The 21,963-nt window shown below is 42.2% G+C and overlaps 1 long non-coding RNA gene across 1 annotated transcript; it reads right to left on the reverse strand.

Annotated features, from left to right (window-relative positions):
• Nucleotides 1-509: 509 nt before the first annotated feature.
• On the reverse strand, nt 510-2,908 carry LOC141027467 (uncharacterized). The gene is made up of 2 exons (XR_012189195.1): nt 2,128-2,908; nt 510-848 (listed from the first exon to the last, which is right to left on the reverse strand). It is a non-coding gene; the product is annotated as an uncharacterized lncRNA (long non-coding RNA).
• Nucleotides 2,909-21,963: the final 19,055 nt, after the last annotated feature.

Genomic DNA, 21,963 nt, shown 5'->3' on the forward strand with positions numbered 1-21,963 from the left:
ATGTTTGGATAATCTTTCTAGCATTTGATCAATAAAAGGTAAGGGGTAATGATCCTTTTTAGTAGCCTTATTTAATTTGCGGAAATCAATTACCATCCTATAACCTGTAATAATTCTTTGCGGGATCAACTCATCTTTATCATTAGGAATGACGGTAATACCTCACTTCTTAGGGACACAATGGACAGGACTTACCCACTGACTAGATGGCTTTTACAATAGATGGTGGTATATTTTCTGACCGTTATTTATTTTCTGACCGTTATTACTTCCCTTCGGCTTTTACAATAGATGGTGGTATATTTGACCCTTTGGGGTTTCTTATAACCGAGAGGAGAATGAAACCCTTCGGGGTTTGCTATAACCAGGAGGAGAATGAAACCGAAAGCTATTATGATCGCCGACTGTGTATACACCCCTTCAGGGATTCCTACGGTTGAGAGCCTGACAAACAACATCAATATACAGATTCATCAAGAGTGAAGTCTCTGTTGTTGTATGGTAGGCCATTAGTCACCTCGAAAGGATTGTTTTCCACTTCAAATATACTATCTTATAATTGCACAACCACACATGACCAAGTAACATATAGTATATTTAGCGGATCCAAATTACATCGATCATAATGATCTATCTAGGAAGTTTGAAATGCTAAACAAAAATAGTAACTAAGATATAATGGTCCAAGCATTAAGTTCACTTTGTTGCATATCCTGAAGAAAGATCAGACTCATCTTCATCACCATATGGATCATAACGCCCATTGCCATATAGATCATGACAATCATCGCCATAGACATCATCACCCTTGCCATAGATCAGGATTCCTCCGGTATTGTTTCCCACTCCTAAAATATGATTAGAGTAGTTGTAAGGGAGATGAAAATTGTGTAATCTAGTTGAAATTTAATTGAGCATACAATGACAAAACTTAGATGTTCTAATTGACTGGTTAGCTGCTATCTAACAGTATCACTACGTATTAACCTTTTGATCCTTCACATGCAATTTTCAGGGTAACATGAATCACCAGGAACACATACTCCAAATAATAAAGATTGAGGACTACACATTGCTCTGTGTACTAAAGGAATAATCTACCAATAAACCACACTGATTTCAATTTCATAATAAGTTTGCAACGGTTCAGAATACATCATGCTTTTCGAATTACTTGTAACATTCATATAATTCAAAGAACATGACATTTTTCTAATTAATTCTATTAATCATATCTCCAGAACCCGCATGTGCTATGGTTACACCAAGATGGACAGGTGATACAGGTAAAAAAATCCTTATCTGAAAGATACAATGCGGCGTCGATAATCGGTTCATTGGCTTGTTGCGATTACAAAAAAATATATTAACCAAGTACAATGGACATCTACAACCCGACTGAAGTATATACCAACGTTTATATTTTGCAGTAGTAGACTAGCAAACCACTACTGGGCAGTTTGGGCATACAGTAAACTGGTTAAGAATGCCATGTAAAGAAATATATAATTTGTTTGTTCATTCAAAACAAATTAAATAGCAGCAGCTCACACTAAATCTCCACCAACAATAGTTTAGATTATACTACACATACCTAATTAAATTAAGCCACTTCTTATGTTTCGTATGAGAGGTCAAAATCATTCTCCATGGTTAAAGCTACCAGTATTTCTGTATGTACTTCCAATTCTTCTCAACAATGTCCACTTTTTTAGACCCTGGTTCCATTGCTATAATGAAACCAAGCTTTCCATACATTCTCAAAAGCATCATGGTCTCAAAAGTTCAGGACCAAAAGAGGCAAAGCCATTACAGGGAAAAACAAAAGCTAGAAAGGAGGATGCCTGACAGAGGGTCAAACATGCCAAATCATATTGTCTAATGTTGAAATTTTCTCTGTGCAAATGATTTTATTGTAATTGATTATAGTAACATATTTGCCTATATGAATTCAACAAAAAAATTCCTTTGGCACCTTAATTAAGATGGATTTAGTGTAAAGAAAACAACCAAAAGATAGATTTCTAAGTTATGAGCCACATCTAGGAAAATAGGGCACAAGCAGGTGCATACATTATATATACTACAATAGTACCACCTAGGCAACGTGGTAAGCTAAGAAAACACCTCAAATAAAAAGAGCAGGACTCGAAGCAAGTTATCTGTAGCATGCGTCTTGAAAGCCATTGTACGCTGGCTCAAAAGCGTTACATTGTTGCTCTTCAGATAGACCAACCTTTCACATATATGTTTCTCCATGCTCATGCTGTCTAGAAATAAATTGGCGCATAACTAAATGTGTCAGTTTCATTTTGATGAACATCATCTCGTCCCCTTTCAAATACGACTTCTTGTACCTAAGCTCAAAAGCGTTACATTGTTGCTCTTCAGATAGGCCCAACGGCCACCTGCATGATAACATAGCGTATATAAGAACATCAAATAAGAACCCCTGCACTACATCTTGGAGAAAGAACACACAGGACATGATGTTGACATGTCAGTGGATGCATCAGCCTTAGGAACAGGAGCTAAATGTTACAGAAATACAAAATACTGAAAAGAAAAGCAAAAGCGAGATGAAAAAACTTGGAAAAAGAACAAGGAATGTACGTACTACATCTACATGAATGGAGGACTGCTAGTTAAGTTATACAATAGTGTGAAGTATACATCTCGATTCTGATTGCACATGCTGACATAGTGTCTCTTCTCTTATGTACTAGTCAAACTGCTGTAGCTAGCTAGCCTTGACCAAACATACATGCATCAACACAAGCTAGCTAGCTCATCTCACCGTTGCAAAATGGCCACTTGCTAGTTAATCAAACTATTTTTAACACATAAACTTGACTTTATTTTCCAAACTAATAGGCATGGCTTTGTTTTTCAACCATACACACAAAAAATAGACTAAACAGACATGCAAACAACCATGACCTCGTTGTAGAACTTGAACCTCACCACCACAGAAGCTAGCCATGTCACCATCTCCATCTCCCCGGTATTCAACTTGAACCACAGGAGCAAATCCTGGACCCCAACCACCAGAAAATAAGCTCACCATCCATTAAACAACACACATACGCCACATATATGACCTGCTCGAGGAATTGCGCAAAGGAATAGGCGACCGGACCTGGTACAGGCGGGCCAAGGCAGGAGTGAGCGTGTTCTACACGGCGGCATCAGGTGGCCACTCGGATGAGGAGTTTCAGAAGGGGCCAATACATGCCGTGGGAGGTTGAGGGAGAGAGAGAGCAGACAAAGAAGACCGACGCGGTCCTGAGGAGCGGCGTCGAGCGCCTATTGGTTGGTTAGATCCGGCAGCGTTGTGGTCGGAGGCTGCCAGACCTGAGGACCACGAAGACGGAGACGAGACTCGAAAGGACACTTCCGCGTCGGGAGGAAGAGCAGGGAGTGGGTGATGTTGCTGGGCCAGGGAGAGCGACGAGGGTGAGGTGCGCAGCCGGATCAACGGGCGACAGCGGGGTTGGCGCATGGCGGCGGCGGCGAAGAAGTTGTTGGGACTTGGGAGAAGAGAAGATGCGGCGTGGGACTGGGAGGTTTCAGAGGGAAAGGGGTGGGATGGCAGGACGTGGGCACATGGCGGATACAAGATAGGCCGCACGCAAAAAAATGGTAAGTGGCAAGAGGTAAATAATGGCTGGAGGTGAAAATAGTTCCTGCTCCTGCCGTAACTGACATTTTTTTCAAAAGAAATTCGAAAAGATATATACCATACGTATTCAGTAAAGAAAATCTTTTTTTTTGCGAAACTCAGTAAAGAAAATCTACTCTCTCTTTTGCAGGTAAAATAAATTTCTACTCGAAAGTAATTATTTCAGATATCTCATCAAAAGTAATTTCATGGTCGAAATTGCCATATCGATCTTTGTACGATTGGTTGATGCTACAATCTGACTTCAGTTGGACCCAAATCAAGGAATCAATCGATAGTTGGCATGAATCTTTGCATGTAAATTGTATATAATCTGTCGTGCACAAAGTACTCATCTATAATATATTGTTATGCATATGCAGTATAAAGTTACAGCCCAATGTGTGCTACTCTCTCCGTTCCTAAATATAAGTCTTTTTAGACATTTCAAATGGAATACAATATACGGATGTATGTAGACATATTTTAGAGTGTAGATTCACTCATTTTACTCCATATGTAGTCACTTGGTGGAATCCCTAGAAAGACTTATATTTGGGAACGGAGAGAATACAAAACATTTCAATATGGAGGCACACATTTATGAACAAGTGGAGTACTCCCTAGGAATAAAGTAAATCAGAGCTCGAATGATAACAATCCTAATAAATTCCAATGAGAGTGGAATGAAATATTAATAAATTTACCGATTTGCTAGCATCATGTCAATATATACTATTAATATGCATGAAAAGTAAATCAAAATCAAGTTCTATTAGCTATTGGTTAAGGCTTGTAGAAAATTTTTCATCTCGAATTGATTTAACCAACACAAAGATGAAGATAATTTAAATAAAATTTAGTTAGCATTATAAGTTTCTAAATGATTAATTTAGATTTTTCGCGAGCTTCGTGAATCACTAGCCACTACTTGGATGCCCCATACGGAAACACTGGCTGCCTTTACCACAACTGTCACGATGAGGGATTGTCGAATGCCCTCGCTCGGCGCCGAGTTCAGACCTTCTCTGAGCTTTCAGAGTTGGTGTTAAAATTTTGCACCATTGAAGAAGCCAAGCTAGCCCAGGAATCAGTATACTCAGACGAATCAAAGGCGCGAAAAAGAAAGAAGACGGGACCCTAGACCGCCCTAGACGGATTGCTCGACTGACCGTGCCCTATACACTCTACTTTGCTCAACGCCAATCCAACCCATGGCCTTCGATCCTGTTGGGTTGTAAAACAAGTCGCTAAGGGAGGCGAGGCTCTCCTCTCAAATAGGCACCATCAGTCATCCCACAAATTCCTCGGAAGAACCTGAGGTTCTGATGATTTACCAAATATATAAGTCAGGAAACCAAAGAAAACGGGTCCTACAGGAGCTCGTCCGCGCCCCGATATGTGCACCACCGGCGGCATGGTTGAACATGCCGATCACGTTTGAGCAGCACGACCAGCCAGTGGTCGATCTAACCGATGCCCAGCCGCCATGGTCCTCGACCCCATCATGGACGGATACCGACTACACAAGGTACTAATGGACGACTGCAGTAGCTTAAATCTCATTTACGAGGGAACGTTGGAAAAAAATGCAATTCGAGACAACTCGCATCTAGCATAGCTCAATTACATTTAAAGGGGTCATCCCAAGTAGGGAAAGCACGATGCAAGGGAAAGATCACCCTCGATGTGGTCTTCGGCACTCCCGAGAACTATCTGATCGAGGAGCTGACCTTCCAGACCGTGCCCTTCTAGAACGGCTACCATGCCCTGCTGGGGCGAGAAGCGTTCATAGTATTCCACGCCATAACGCATTAATTGTAAAAAACTACATGAGTAATGCACTTACAAATAAAATGTTAGATGTTCATTCTTGGATATTTTCTTATAGGGAAAGTATCTACAATATAACATCGGTCATTCCACATGTTTATCGATGTTGTTCACCGAAACATATATCAGTGGGAGTGAAAGTTGACCATCGGCTATTGCTATCCCCCGTCAGGTATTTCTCAAATAACCGAGAGTCACACATGTACTGTCGGCCATCTTCACTCATAGGTGAGAGTTTTCTTTTCACCGTCGGCCATTCCATGTAATCCCCGTGGGTGTATGAAAAACCGTCGGCCATTTTTAGTCATAGGTGAGAGCTTTATTTTCACCGTCGGACATTACATGTAATTCCCAAGGGTGTAGCATAAACCGTTGGGCATTACAATGAACTGTCGGGCATTAAATGGGATACCCAAGGGTTGGATTTTTATTGTCGGTTAATCTAGCATACCGTCGGCTATTACTATAATGGCCGACGGCCCGTCGGCCATTACATTTCACCGTCGGAAATATGGGGATTTGTAGTAGTGAAGGTTTGGCTATTCTAGCAGTTTCATCACAGAAATAAATAACATGCCCATCAATATTATCAGCCAAGAGATCTTTAACAATAGCAATATTAGGTTCAACTTTAATTTGCTCAGGACGTGTATAAGTTCTAATATTGCTTTTACGGACCATAGTTGAAGTTTTAGCATGATCCTTTATCCTAACAGGGAAAGGTGGTTTCTCAACATAAGAAGTAGGAACAATAGGATCATTATAAGTGATAGTCTTTTCTTCAACTTTAATAGGTGCAGCTACTTTTACTTCTATGGGAGGATGATATTTAAACCACTTCTCCTTAGGGAGGTCAACATAAGAAGCAAAAGATTCACAGAAAGAGGCTACTATCTCAGAGTCAAGTCCATATTTAGTGCTAAACTTACGGAAAACATCGGTATCCATAAAAGATTTAACACAATCAAACTTAGGTGTCATACCTGACTCCTTACCTTCGTCGAGATCCCAATCTTCAGAGTTGCGTTTAATTCTATCCGATAAATCCCATTTGAATTCAATAGTCTTCATCATAAAAGAGCCAGCACAAGAAGTATCGAGCATGGTGCGATTGTTATCAGAAAGCCGAGCATAAAAACTTTGAATAATTATTTCTCTTGGGAGCTCATGATTGGGGCATGAATATAACATTGATTTAAGCCTCCCCCAAGTTTGAGCGATGCTTTCTCCTTCGCGAGGCCAAAAATTATATATATAATTGCGATCATGATGAACAAGATGCATAGGATAAAATTTCTGATGAAATTCCAATTTAATCATTTGTAGTTCCATGAACTCGTATCATCACATAGCCTATACCATGTCAATGCATCTCCCTTCAAAGATAAAGGGAAGACCTTCTTCTTGATAACATCACCGGGCACACCCATCTCCTGCAAAAGGATTAGCTAGCAAGATGCTAGCTAATATTAGGTGCTCATCCACATATATTAGGTACCTGCAAGCTTAAATAATCCACAAACTTCATCCACATATATTAGGTGCTCATCAGGATGCTTTGTTCCATCTCCTGCAAAACGATTAGCTAGCAGTTTTTCTAACATACCTGAAGGAATCTCAAAGTGGACATTTTCATCTTCAGTAGGTTCAGTAGGTTGAGGAGCAACTCTTTGCTCTACTGGTCGGGGTGGAGATACCCCGAACAATCCCCTCAGAGGATTACTTTCCATAGTAACAAGTGACAGTAAATTTCAGCACACTATATAAATTTTTCCTTACCAAATTCCACGTACCAAAGGCGATTCACTCCCCGGCAACGGCGCCAGAAAAGAGTCTTGATGACCCACAAGTATAGGGGATCTATCGTAGTCCTTTCGATAAGTAAGAGTGTCGAACCCAACGAGGAGCAGAAGGAAATGATAAGCGGTTTTCAGCAAGGTATTCTCTACAAGCACTGAAATAATAGGTAACAGATAGTTTTGTGATAGGATAATTTATAACGAGCAACAAGTAACAAAAGTAAATAAAGTGAAGCAAGGTGGCCTAATCCTTTTTGTAGCAAAGGACAAGCCTGGACAAACTCTTATATAGAGAAAAGCGCTCCCGAGGACGCATGGGAATTATCGTCAAGCTAGTTTTCATCACGTTCATATGATTCGCGTTCGGTACTTTGATAATTTGATATGTGGGTGGACCGGTGCTTGGGTGTTGTCCTTACTTGAACAAGCATCCCACTTATGATTAACCTCTATTGCAAGCATCCACAACTACAACCAAAGTATTAAGGTAAACCTAACCATAGCATGAAACATATGGATCCAAATCAGCCCCTTACGAAGCAATGCATAAACTAGGGTTTAAGCTTCTATCACTCTAGCAACCCATCATCTACTTATTACTTCCCAATGCCTTCCTCTAGGCCCAAATAATGGTGAAGTGTTATGTAGTCGACGTTCACATAACACCACTAGAGGAGAGACAACATACATCTCATCAAAATATCGAACGAATACCACATGACTACTAATAGCAAGACTTCTCCCAAGTCCTCAGGAACAAACGTAACTACTCACAGAGCATATTCATGTTCATAATCAGAGGGGTATTAATATTCATAAAGGATATGAACATATGATCTTCCACCAAATAAACCAACTAGCATCAACTACAAGGAGTAATCAACACTACTAGCAACCTACAGGTACCAATCCCAGACTTGGAGACAAAAATTGGATACAAGAGATGAACTAGGGTTTGAGAGGAGATGGTGCTGGTGAAGATGTTGATGGAGATTGCCCTCTCCCGATGAGAGGAGCGTTGGTGATGACGATGGCGATGATTTCCCCCTCCCGGAGGGAAGTGTCCCCGGCAGAACAGCTCTGCCGGAGCCCTAGATTGGTTCCGCCAAGGTTCCGCCTCGTGGCGGCGGAGTCTCGTCCCGAAAGCTTGCTTATGATTTTTCTTCGGACGAAAGACCTCATATAGCAGAAGATGGGCACCGGAGGGCCAACAGGGCCCCCTGATGTATTTCTTCCGCTCAATATTTTTTATTATTTCCAAAAATAACTTCCGTGGAGTTTCAGGACTTTTGGAGTTGTGCAGAATAGGTCTCTAATATTTGCTCCTTTTCTAGCCCAGAATTCCAGCTGCCGGCAATCTCCCTCCTTATTTAAACCTTGTAAAATAAGAGAGAATAGGCATAAGTATTGTGACATAATGTGTAATAACAGCCCATAATGCAATAAATATCGATATAAAAGCATGATGCAAAATGGGCGTATCAGTTGGCTACAGCGCGTGCACTGTGCGGCGAGGGGGACGGCTCACCGGAGAAGATGACGGAGGGCGCAAGGGCTCAGGGCGATGCAGTCGATCACGAGGAGGCTACTAGACAAGGCTGCCGGTCGAGACAAGGGGAAAACGGACGAGCACAGCGCCAAGATGGAGCCAGAGCGCGTTTGCTGCATCCAGAGCGCATGAAAATGACGCGGTCACCACTGTGACCGGCAAGGAGGGGAAGCGAGAGGCTGCAGCGAGTTGTCTAGTGATGAGTCCTTGCATCACTGAGGCTGAGGGAAGCGATAGATCAAGAAGAGGTGCACTAGAGCGATGGGATTTTTCCTCTGAAGTTTTTTGTATCAAACGAAATCAGGTTTCAGTGATCAACAGCGAAGAGCTTGGAGCCAAACGAGTTGTCTGGTGTGTTTATGATAGGAAGGACAAGAATCCTGTGAAGTTTGGAGGGATTTGGACCACTAATTAATATAGTTGCTTTACAACTAAGTAATCTGGTCCAGAATGAAGATCATGATGATGCTCTCACATGGAGTATCAACTTGAGCTAAACTTGGGCAGCGCAGAGTTATTTGGTCATATGAAGATGCTGCAAATGGTTTCATACCAATTGGATAAACCAGAATGGTACTTACTTCACAAGCATTTCCACTGACTAGAAACTTGCAAAAATTCTAGAGGAAAATTGGCTAGATGGAATATGCCCAAATTGGATGGAGATAGGTCATATGAGTAAGATAAGGCCGAGGAAAATTTACAGCCATAATGGAGCAAGATAAAATATACTTGCTTCACTAACTGAAAATTTGGGCAGAACCAAAGAATTGATGCTCAGCTCACATGGATGCATTGCCTGAGCTCAAATCTTGTGTAGAGCTTTTATTTGAGGATATGAAAGATCATGCAAAAATTCAACTCAATTGGATTAACCTAGCTAGTACTTCCTTCACAACCAATTCCATCAGACACGAACTTTGAAAAATTTCTCAGGAATATTTACTCGGCAAATTAAGTTGAACTTTGTCATGAGGCAATTATTTGGACATGAAAAGGTGTCCAAGAAGTTTGGAGTCAATTGGCCAAAGATAAATGGCACTTGCTTCACAATCTGCCATTCAGGACAAAATAGGAATAGAATTATTTGAGGATGATGGGAAACATGGCCAATGAAATATTTTTCCATATTTGAGAAAGATATGACCCAAACAATTTATGAGAATTGTTTGGGAATTTTAGGAGTGACAGAAATATAGGTTGCTTCGCAACCTAGGGCAATTAGGGTCATTCCTTTAATAGAAAAGGAATATTCCCAATAAAAACAATATTGGGATTTGGGCTAGGATAAAAATGGAAAGGTCTAGGGAAGGATTTGAGGTTGACAAGCCACTTTGGAAGCAAAGAAGAGGTCATCTTCTTCCGTTTCCAGACCACAAAGCCACGGAAAAAGAAAACTCAAGCAAAAATCTCAGAAAAACAAGAGAAAAAGAAAGGGCCAAAAATCGGGCTGTGACAAACCTTCCCCCCTTAAAGAAATCTCGTCCTCGAGATTTGGTTGCTCAGGGAACAAGTATGAATATACTACCTTAAGGAAACCATTTCCAACTCGGGTATCCTTTTTCCTTTGTTGATTGTTCCCACTAAATTTATATCTGACTGGCTCTGGGATGGTTGGCTTCACTGCATCCATATCCTGACAGATCTTACCTCACATTTTCCTACTTATACTGGCTCATTCTATTCATATCCGCTCACTTATCTAAGATTCCCAATAAAAATAATATTGGGATTTGGGCAAGGATAAAAATGGAAAGGTCTAGGGAAGGATTTGAGGTTGACAAGCCACTCTGGAAGCAAAGAAGAGGTCATCTTCTTCTGTTTCCAGACCACAAAGCCACAGAAAAATAAAACTCAAGCAAAAATCTCAGAAAAACAACAGAAAAAGAAACGGCCAAAAATCAGGTTGTGACAATAGATAAAGCAAAAATAGAATTTTCTATCTGTTTTCTGAATTATCCTTGCAATAAAAAATACACCAAAAATAAAAGTTCTCCAAATGCCCCGAAAATGAAATATGATTTTTTGTAGAATATTTAAGAATTTCTGGCACCAAGAACACAGCAGAGGGGGGCACCACCTGGCCACGAGGGTCCATGCCGCGCCCACCCCCCTGGGGCGCGCCCCCTGCCTCGTGGGCCTCTCGTGGCCCCTCTCCACTTATTCCAGTACCCACACACTTCTTCCTCCAGAAAAAATCACCACACAGCTCAAACCCGTGTTCTAGCTCGTTTTGCTGGCATTTTCTATCTCCTAGCTCAAAGCTCCATTTGCAAAACTATTTTGGGGGATTGTTCTTTGGTAAGTGACTCCTCCAATGGTCCATTTAGTTTTTGTTCTAGTGCTTTACTTATTGTAATTTTTTGCTGCTTAGGTGACCCTGTTCTTGAGCTTGCATGTCAAATTTATTTGGTCCCAAGTAGTTCTATTGCATGATATAGTCTCTAGGCACTTGTGGGAGTAGTTGCTATCAATTTTGTTGAGTTTGGTTCACTTTTATTTTGAGTTACTAAAAATTTCAGAAATTTTCAGAAAATGATGAAGAGATTGTTGAGGGGCTCTTCGAGCCGAAGCTCGAAGGATAAGCAAAATGAAGAGAATAAGAGGCCCAAATATAATCTTCCTTGCACCGCAGAAGTTCGTCCATGTGAATGGCCTTGTGATGAATTCTTGAGAGCAGCCGGGATTCATGATGACTTTTATTATTTGGCTGAGAATGCGGGCCTCGTCGACTTCCTCCGTGACCAGCGTGAACAGTATGTCCTCCTCACTAATATTTTCATGCAAAATTTTCATTTCCATGCTAGGAGATCGCCACCTTCGGTGGATTTTTATTTATATGATGAATTTAAGGAGATGTCACTTTATGATTTTTGTGCGGTTTGCAAGTTACCCTTTGTGGGCAGCATAGAGGAACCACATCGTAATGATGTGGAAGGGTTTATTGATATGATTGTTGTAGGGGAAACAAGGAAAGTTTCCGATGCAAGAATTACTAGCATACATTTTCCTGTTCTACGTTACTTTGCAATATTTGCTAGTAGATGCTTGATTGGTCATGGGAACAGTGGAAACCTTAGTGCCCCTGATATTGTTATTTTGCGCCATGCCTTGTTTAGTGATACTACTTTCAGTTTAGGCGCTATTGTTGCTAAACGGTTAAATCTGAACCGTACAAAGGGCCCCATCTTTGGAGGCATCTTTGCTTCGCGCCTTGCTGCACATTTTAACATACCTATCAGGCATTATGAGAAAGAGAAAAAGTTGCTGCCTCCTATTTTTCTAGATTATAAGAGTATGGTAGCACATGAATTTATTGTTAAAGATAAGAAGAAGATGCTTAAGTATAAATTGATATTTGATAAAAATTATTGTGAGATTACTACCTTGCCTGCTCCCTCTTTGTTTAACATACTTTCAGGCACGTACCTCATCCTGCGGGAGGCCATTTATGCGTACTGGAGCCTGACACCAGTTCTAGAGCCTAAGCCGGAGCCACCCCTGGACCCTTATCGGCAGTCTGTTTATCAGTGGGATCCAGAGGAGATCGCCAACCAGTGGCACCCCGAGGATCCTCCTCAGTACACTAGAGAGGACCACTTTGATCCGTGGGCATAGACCAAGTTAGGCCAAAAGCCTAAGCTTGGGGGAGTACGTATTTCTCACCGACATTACATTCATGTTCACACACTCATGCCAGTTGTCGGTGCTCATACTTATTCATTGTACTATCCATGCTAGTTTATTTTCTTTTCTTGCCTTCTTCTTGTGTGTTTGAAAAGCTTAAGAAAAACCAAAAAAATTAGTTGTAGCTTTTAGATAGTTTATTTTCCATGCCTGTAGTAGTAATAATTAAAAGAAATCCCAAAAAGATTTCTCGTTCTTCTTTTTGCTTGTTGGGAGCTTTCCCATGTAAATAGTTTTATTTCTTTTCTTATTCTTTGGGGGTCGAGAGGAGAATACCTTGATGAAAATGTTGAGTGGCTCTCATATGCATAATTGCTGATTTAACCAAGAGCCCATATTACCTTGTCTTCTCCCTTGTATTAAATGCCTGCAGATTCCAGGTTAGTCCAATGCACGTGCACTATTATTATTATCCACACCATTCGGTCGTGCAAGTGAAAGGCAATAATGACGATATATGATGGAGTGATTGAGATGAGAAAAGCTGGTATGAACTCGACCTATCTTGTTTTTGTAAATATGATTAGTTCATCGTTCCTGATTCAGCCTATTATGAATGAAACAATTTTGCAATGACAATTAGAGATTATAGTTTCTCATGCCATGCTTAATTAGCTAGGAGTTTATAATGGTTTACCTTGCGTGCCAACATGCTATTAAAATGGTTGTGATGTGGTATGATAGGGTGGTATCCTCCTTTGAATGATTCAAGTGGATTGACTTGGCACATGTTCACGCATGTAGTTGAAACAAAATCAACATAGCCTCCACGATATTTATGTTCATGGTGGATTATATCCTACTCATGCTTGCGCTTAGTGTTGATTAATTTTAATGCATGTTCATGACTGTTGTCGCTCTCTAGTTAGTCGCTTCCTAGTCTTTTTCTAGCCTTCACTTGTACTAAGCGGGAATACTGCTTGTGCATCCACTTCCATAAACCCCAAAGTTATTCCATATGAGTCCACCATACCTTCCTATATGCGGTATCTATCTGCCATTCCAAGTAAATTTGTATGTGCCAAACTCTAAACCTTCAAATGAAATTCTGTTTTGTATGCTCGAATAGCTCATGTATCAACTAGGGATGTTTGTATCTTCCATGCTAGGTGGGTTATTCTCACGAGGAGTGGACTCTGCTCCTCATTCACGAGAAAATGGCTGGTCACCGGGATGCCCAGTCACATGCTCTAACCAAATCAAAATAATTGCAAACAAAACTCCCCCAGGACTGTTGTTAGTTGGAGGCACCCGTTGTTTCGGGCAAGCCATGGATTGATGCTTGTTGGTGGAGGGGGAGTAAAAACTGTACCATTCTGTTTGGGAACCGCCTATAATGTATGTAGCATGGAAGATATCGAGATCTCTCAGTTGTTATGTTGATAATGAAAGTATGCTGCTCAAAATATTATTCATCTCTATTTCAAAACTCGAGCTCTGGCACCTCTACAAATCCCTGCTTCCCTCTGCGAAGGGCCTATCTATTTACTTTTATGTTGAGTCATCACCCTCTTATTAAAAAGCACCAGCTGGAGAGCGCCGCTATCATTTGCATCCATTACTATTAGTTTTTATTGAGTATGACTATGATTGGATCTCTTTTACCATGAATTACAATGTCTAGTCAGTCCTTGATCTTTAAAGGTGCTCTGCATTTATGTTTTGCGGTCTCAGAAAGGGCTAGCGAGATACCATCTTGTTATATCATATTATGATTGTTTTGAGAAAGTGTTGTCATCCGAGATTTATTATTATTGCTCGCTAGTTGATTATGCCATTGATATGAGTAAACATGAGGCCTAAATGTTATTGTGAATATGGTTAGTTCATAATCTTTGCTAAAAACCATGAATGTTGGCTTTACATATTTACAACAACAAGAGCAAACAGAGTTTGTAAAAGTTTTTCTTTATCACTTTCAGTTTGTCAACTGAATTGCTTGAGGACAAGCAAAGGTTTAAGCTTGTGGGAGTTGATACGTCTCCATCGTATCTACTTTTCAAACACTTTTTCCCTTGTTTTGGACTCTAACTTGCATGATTTGAATGGAACTAACCCGGACTGACGATGTTTTCAGCGGAATTGCCATGGTGTTATTTTTGTGCAGAAATAAAAGTTCTCGGAATGACCTGAAACTTCACGGAGAATATTTTTGGAATTTATAAAAAATACTGGCGAAAGAATCAAGACCAGGGGGCCCACACCCTGTCCACAGGGGTGGGGGCGCGCCTGCCCCCTTGGGCGCGCCCCCTGTCTCGTGGACCCCTGAGGCACCACCGACCTCAACTCCAACTCTATATATTCATGTTCGGGGAGAAAAAAATCAGAGAGAAGGATTCATCGCGTTTTACGATCGGGAGGGCTGATCCGGAGTCCGTTCGGGTCTCCGGAGAGGGGAATCCGTCGCCGTCGTCATCATCAACCATCTTCCATCACCAATTTCATGATGCTCACCGGCGTGCGTGAGTAATTCCATCGTAGGCTTGCTGGACGGTGATGGGTTGGATGAGATTTACCATGTAATCGAGTTAGTTTTGTTAGGGTTTGATCCCTAGTATCCATTATGTTCTGAGATTGATGTTACTATGACTTTGCTATGCTCAATGCTTGTCACTAGGGACAGAGTGCCATGATTTCATATCTGAACCTATTATGTTTTCATGAATATATGTGAGTTCTTGATCCTATCTTGCAAGTCAATAGTCACCTACTATGTGTTATGATCCGGTAACCCCGAAGTGACAATAATCGGGACCACTCCCGGTGATGACTGTAGTTTGAGGAATTCATGTATTCACTAAGTGTTAATACTTTGGTCCGGTACTCTATTAAAAGGAGGCCTTAATATCTCTTAGTTTCCAATAGGACCCCGCTGCCATGGGAGGGTAGGACAAAAGATGTCATGCAAGTTCTTTTCCATAAGCACGTATGACTATATTCGGAATACATGCCTACATTACATTGATGAACTGGAGCTAGTTCTGTGTCACCCTATGTTATAACTGTTGCATGAGGAATCGCATCCAACATAATTCTCCATCACCGATCCAATGCCTATGAGCTTTTCACATATTGATCTTCGCTTAGTTACTTTTCCGTTGCCACTGTTACAATTACTACAAAAACTACTACTGTTACTTTTGTCACCGTTACCGTTACTTCCATACTACTTTGCTACTAAATATTTTGCTACAGATATTAAGTCTTCTAGGTGTGGTTGAATTGACAACTCAACTGCTAATACTTGAGAATATTCTTTGGCTCCCCTTGTGTCGAATCAATAAATTTGGGTTGAATACTCTACCCTCGAAAACTGTTGCGATCCCCTATACTTATGGGTTATCATTGGTCTCTGCAATTTTTTCGACGTCATCTCTTGAAAGTTGATCAGTGTGAAGCAGCTTCGAAGGCTACAGGAAGAGATTGTTGTGTTACTGAATGAGCTTGAGATGTACTTCCCGCCCGCGTTCTTTGACGTCATGGTGCATCTGTGTGTCCATATTGTGGACGACATAATAGACCTGGGGCCGTCATTCCTGCACAACATGATGTCATTTGAGAGGATGAATGGGATCATCAAAGGATTTGTTTGTAAAATGTCCCGTCCGGATGGAAGCATCGTCCAGGGCTATCTGACACAAGAATGCATCTATTTCTGCGAGAATTTTCTATATGGCGCAGACCAGCCGCCTGGTGTTGGTGTTTGTTTGCCTGTTAACAAGCACGATGGGAGGCTCGAAGGAGAAGGTCACTCCAACGGTCACAGGGAACTGCACGTGGCATACTCAGATCGATGCAATGACTTTGATAGGGCAAACTTGGTAGTGCTACAACACCTAGACGAGGTAGATCCTTTCGTGGCACTGCACAAAGAAATTATCGCAAAGAAGTATCGTGACCGGGGGGTATGCAGGACGGACGCCGAAGTTACTAGAGAGCACAACTCCACTTTCCTGCATTGGTTCAAAGAGCATATTATTGCTAATCCCTGGAAGAGGGCTCTAAGGATGGATTGCTCGTATACGCCTTAGCACATGGCCCCTCGCCCAACCTCATCACCTATCAGGCATACGATATCAACGGATACATGTTCTACACGGAGGCCAAAGATATGGACAGTGATGATCAGAAATCAGGGGTGACGATGGAATGCATGATCGGCAGCGACAATGGCGCAACTGAGGGATTTTACGGAAGGGTCGAGGAGATCTGGGAGCTTGACTACTCTGGACTGCACAACGCGACGATGTTCCGTGTCAGATGGGCTAAGAATGTCAAAAGAGAAAACCGGTATTTCACTACCATGACTATACCCGATGCCAAGAGCGCTACCGTGAACGCTTTCGCAAAAAACGAGCCATGGGTACACGCTAAGCACATGACACAATGCTTCTTTATAACCGACCCGTGCAATCCTAGCCGTGTTGTCGTGAGGAGAGGGAAAAGGAACATCATTGGAATGGATGGAGTTGCCAACGAGGAAGACTACGACCAGTACGGCAACCCAATGAGGGAAGATGATGATGATGATGAAGTATACGTCAAAAGAAGAATCAATACTACATTACCTAAGAAAGATCATACTCCATGGAAAAGGAAAAGTCACAATGAGGGGCTCAATTATTCTTCAACAAACAAGAAGGGAAAGAAGCTCACTCAAAAAGGAAAACGTCAACGCTGAGGAACCGTATGTTATCGGTCAAATGATGTAATATATATGTTCCTATTTTGTGTACACACTTAGCCATTATGCATGGGTCAAATGATGTAATAAAGGAAAAGAAAATAGAAGAAACAAACAGGAAAACTGCTATAGGTACTGGTTATAGCAGTAGCGCTTTTCTGACAAAGAGCTATAGCTAGTCAACGTAGCACTAGCGCTTTCCGCATAAAAACGCTATAGCTACCTGTAATAGCAATAGCGTTGTCAGGATAAAAGCGCTATAGCTAACTTAGCTATAGCGCATTTGTCTGGAACGCGCTACTGCTACGTCGACTTAACCCCCAAAATCCTCACTCTCTCTGCTTCTTCCCGCCTCTGCTTTTCCCCCCAAATCCCCACTCTCTCTTCCCCTCTGTCGTCGCTGCCGGAGCCCTGCCCTCACCATGCCCCTGCGCTCGCCCCCGACCCCGGCGCTCGGCCCCGTCCCGGCGTTCGCCCCCGACCCCCACGCGCCACGCCTCCCTCCTCTGCTTCCTCCCCTCCCAACCTCGGCCGTCATCCGGTCTGGCTCCTCGCCCCTGCACCCTCTGTAAGCCCCCCACTACTCCTCCTCTCTCTGCTAGCTAGGCTTCTTCGGTTAATTTACTTAGATTTTAGTCAGAGCAGTAGGTTAATTAGGTTATCTATTTAGTTATGAATTTAGCTAGGTTTTTATGAACCATGGGTTTCAAATTAGGACAGAAATTTAGGGTTAAGTAGTTGTAGTTAAAAGAAAACGCAGAATTGATTATATAGGTTTCTTGCATTTTTAGTTCAACTAATTGTTGCTATTTAAATTTTATAGTGCTAGTTACTTAATTAGAATTAGTATTTAAAAAAGAATTAGTATTTAAAAAATGAATTAGTTTAAGCAATTGTCCAAATCAACATCTCTTGTTAAAGCAAATTTTTTTAGTTTCAAATTTATGTAGGCTGAATTTACTTTCAAATATTGTGAAGAAAAATGACTTCTTGCATTTTTCTTCAAGTTCTATATTTTTCTTCCTTTTATATGCAAATTTGAAGTGGACATGTGATATGTGGACATGTGATTTGAACATGTCATATTTGGAATTTGGACATGTGATGTTTTGGACATGTCATATTTGGAAAATGATGATTATGTGCAGGGTAAATGATCCAGTGGCCTATGTTACGCCGGAATGTTGATTCATTTCCGTTCCGGTGAATTTCAGGCGCTCGATATGTCCACTTGTAGCAAAGGTCATGCTAAAATTTTCCATGAATTTTGGCATGACTTTTGCTAGATAGTAGGCATATCGAGTGCCGGGAGTTGCTGGGAAACGGCATTCCGGCAAACATAGATCTTTTTTATGTAATTTCTCATTTTTTTTATAGTTTTAGAATTAAACGAGGAGACTTAATCGTAGGAAACATGTCGAACAACGAAGAAACCGGGCCTTCTGACCAAGATGCAGTGGATTATGATGATGAACAACAGTACCTCGACTTTTTGTCTGCTAAGCACAGTCAAGGTTTGCAGGTCGGCCTCGATGATGGTACTGACGCCGACATTGGCACCGACGGTGCCGGCACCGATGGCGGCGCCGAGACCGGCGGGGAAGGTACCGGCGGGGAAGATACTGGTGGGGAAGGTATCGGCACCGATGCCGCTATCGAAAAGAAGAAGCAGAAGAAGCAGAGGATATGAAAACCTAGCAAACTCGGCATTGGATGACTGTTGATCACAAAGATGGCACCTGGCAAGTTTGAGCCATTAGAGCCGGAAGAACCTCGCAAGTGCTATGGAAACCAAGTAGGATGCATCCTACGGGAATGCGCGAGCATCAACGACGATGACTTACGGATTAAAGAACATTTGAGGCAGTTGCTCCTGACGAAGTTGCACAAGAGACTCAAGTTCCCCGACCGGGACGATAGCATAGAACAACCGTGGGATGATCCGAAGATGAAAAAGATTAACAATCACGCCATGGGCATGTTCAGCAATGATTTGGCCTCCTGGAAAGGGAGGGTGAAACGAGGTATTGAGGCTGAGGAACCCCTGTCCAAGATTCTGCAGGAAAATCCGACACTTATGGAAGAGGAGTTCGAAAAGCTCAAGGACACTTGCGCTACCGAGGCAGCCAAGACTAAGGCTGCAAAATTCAAGAGCCTTCAGCAAAGGAACATGGGGAAGCATCGCCTCGGAAGCCGTGGCTACCTCGGTAAAAGGCCCATATGGGATAAGGAGGGCGCGGAACGTGAAGCCGCGGCTCTCCCAGACCCCTTCGTGAAGTTCACCAACCCCTTGGAGCGTGACTTCATCAGGGCCCGCTACAAGTGGGACAAGTAAAAGAAGGTGTTTTACATGGTCCAGATCACGAGGAGATTGATTAGAATATTGGTAATTATTATTTTACCACCTTACATTTAGCTCTAGATCAAGTCAACTACACATTCGTAAACGGTTCACGTTCCTTCTGAAGGAGAAGCAACACCAGCTTGCAGCCGAAAGCCCTACTTCTTCGATGAGGCCCAAGTGGGACACACCTCTCAACCGGGCCTTGAACAAACTTAAGGGACTCCCTTTGGGCCAGCGGACGCAATATGGACATGTGCAGGGCGCCGGAGACGGCGCCATGTGGAAGGTGTTTTACAACGAGGGCCCAGAGGCCAAGAAGCAGAAAAAGAAGTTTAGTCAGGTGGACATCGACGAGAAGGTGAAGCTTGCGTTCGAGAAAAAAGCAACTGAGGACGCGAAAAAACAGCCGAGGAGAAAAAAGAGTTGCTACAGCAGGCAGTCAATGCAGTTGTAAATGCGTGTAGAAATGGTTTTGCTACTAACTTTGTCCCGGCTATCATCAACTGGATGAAGGAAAATCTAGACAAAATGGTACATGATTTCCCCATGCCTAGTTTCGTCGCGAGTACCTCCGTGAACAACACCACCGCACCATCACCTGCTCACGCAACCGGGCCTGCTCTCGCACCCGCACCCGCACCCACTCATAGCAGCCCGTCCTCAGTCTCCGGCGCGCTAGGCGGGCCTTCATCTTTAGTTGAGCTCGACGCCCTCACGATAATTACATGTCGCACCAACATATATTTCTAGAATGTTCCATTTTCGTTGCCTTTCGGATGTTTTATGCCTAGGGTTTGAGAGGAGACGGTGCTGGTGAAGATGTTGATGGAGATTGCCCTCTCCCGACGAGAGGAGCGTTGGTGATGACGATGGCGATGATTTCCCCCTCCCGGAGGGAAGTGTCCCCTACAGAACAGCTCTGCCGGAGCCCTAGATTGGTTCCGCCAAGGTTCCGCCTCGTGGCGGCGGAGTCTCGTCCCGAAAGCTTGCTTATGATTTTTCTTCGGACGAAAGACCTCATATAGTAGAAGATGGGTATTGGAGGGCCAACAGGGGACCCACGAGGCAGGGGGCGCGACCAGGGGGTAGGGCACGCCCCCACCCTCGTGGCCAGGTGGAGGCCCCCCTGATGTATTTCTTCCGCTCAATATTTTTTATTATTTCCAAAAATAACTTCTGTGGAGTTTCAGGACTTTTGGAGTTGTGCAGAATAGGTCTCTAATATTTGCTCCTTTTCCAGCCCAGAATTCCAGCTGTCGGCATTCTCCCTCCTTATGTAAACCTTGTAAAATAAGAGAGAATAGGCATAAGTATTGTGACATAACATGTAATAACAGCCATAATGCAATAAATATCGATATAAAAGCATGATGCAAAATGGACGTATCAACTCCCCAAAGCTTAGACCTCGCTTGTCCTCAAGCAAAAGCCGATAACGATAAATATGTCCACATGTTTAGAGGTAGAGGTGTCGATAAAATAAAATACGGACATGAGGGCATCATGATTATTCTCATAGCAGCAACATATATGGATATTGTCATATGATTTCTTATGCTCAAGTAATAATCTATTCACAATGGAAAGTATGAATCAGAACCTTTATTGAGAACTAACAAACTATAATCTCAGTCATTGAGGCAATTGCAATTTATCATAACATCAGAAAGAGTCTATGTCAGAGCTTTCTAGCAAGTCCACATACTCAACTATCATTTAGTCTTTCATAATTGCTAACACTCACACAATACTTGTGGTTACGGAGTTTTAATCCGACACAGAGAAAGATAGGGGCTTATAGTTTCGCCTCCCAACCTTTTACCTCAGGGGTAATGTCAACAATAATAGTTCATGCTAACCTACATCCAATTAGATATATCTATCAGGATCTTTCCAACACCCTGTGCTTGCCAAAGGATAAAATGTAAAAAGGAAAGGTGAAGATCACCATGACTCTTGCATAAGGTAGAGGATAATAGTAACAGTTAGGCCCTTCGCAGAGGGAAGTAGAGGTTGCCATGCGCTTTCAGGGTTGGATGCACAAACTCTTAATGCGAAAGAACGTCACTTTATATTGCCACTTGTGATATGAACCTTTATTATGCAGTCCGTCGCTTTTATTTCTTCCACATCACAAGATCGTATAAAGCTTATTTCCTCCACACCAATCAATCATACATATTTAGGGAGCAATTTTTATTGCTTGCACCGATGACAACTTACTTGAAGGATCTTACTCAATCCATAGGTAGATATGGTGGACTCTCATGACAAAACTGGTTTAAGGGTTTTTGGAAGCACAAGTAGTATCTCTACTTGGTGCAAAGAATTTGGCTAGCATGAGGGGGAAAGGCAAGCTCAACATGTTGGATGATCCATGACAATATACTTTATCTCAGATATAAG

This window comes from Aegilops tauschii, chromosome 7, assembly GCF_002575655.3.
Source record: "Aegilops tauschii subsp. strangulata cultivar AL8/78 chromosome 7, Aet v6.0, whole genome shotgun sequence".
NCBI classification, from domain to species: domain Eukaryota; kingdom Viridiplantae; phylum Streptophyta; class Magnoliopsida; order Poales; family Poaceae; genus Aegilops; species Aegilops tauschii.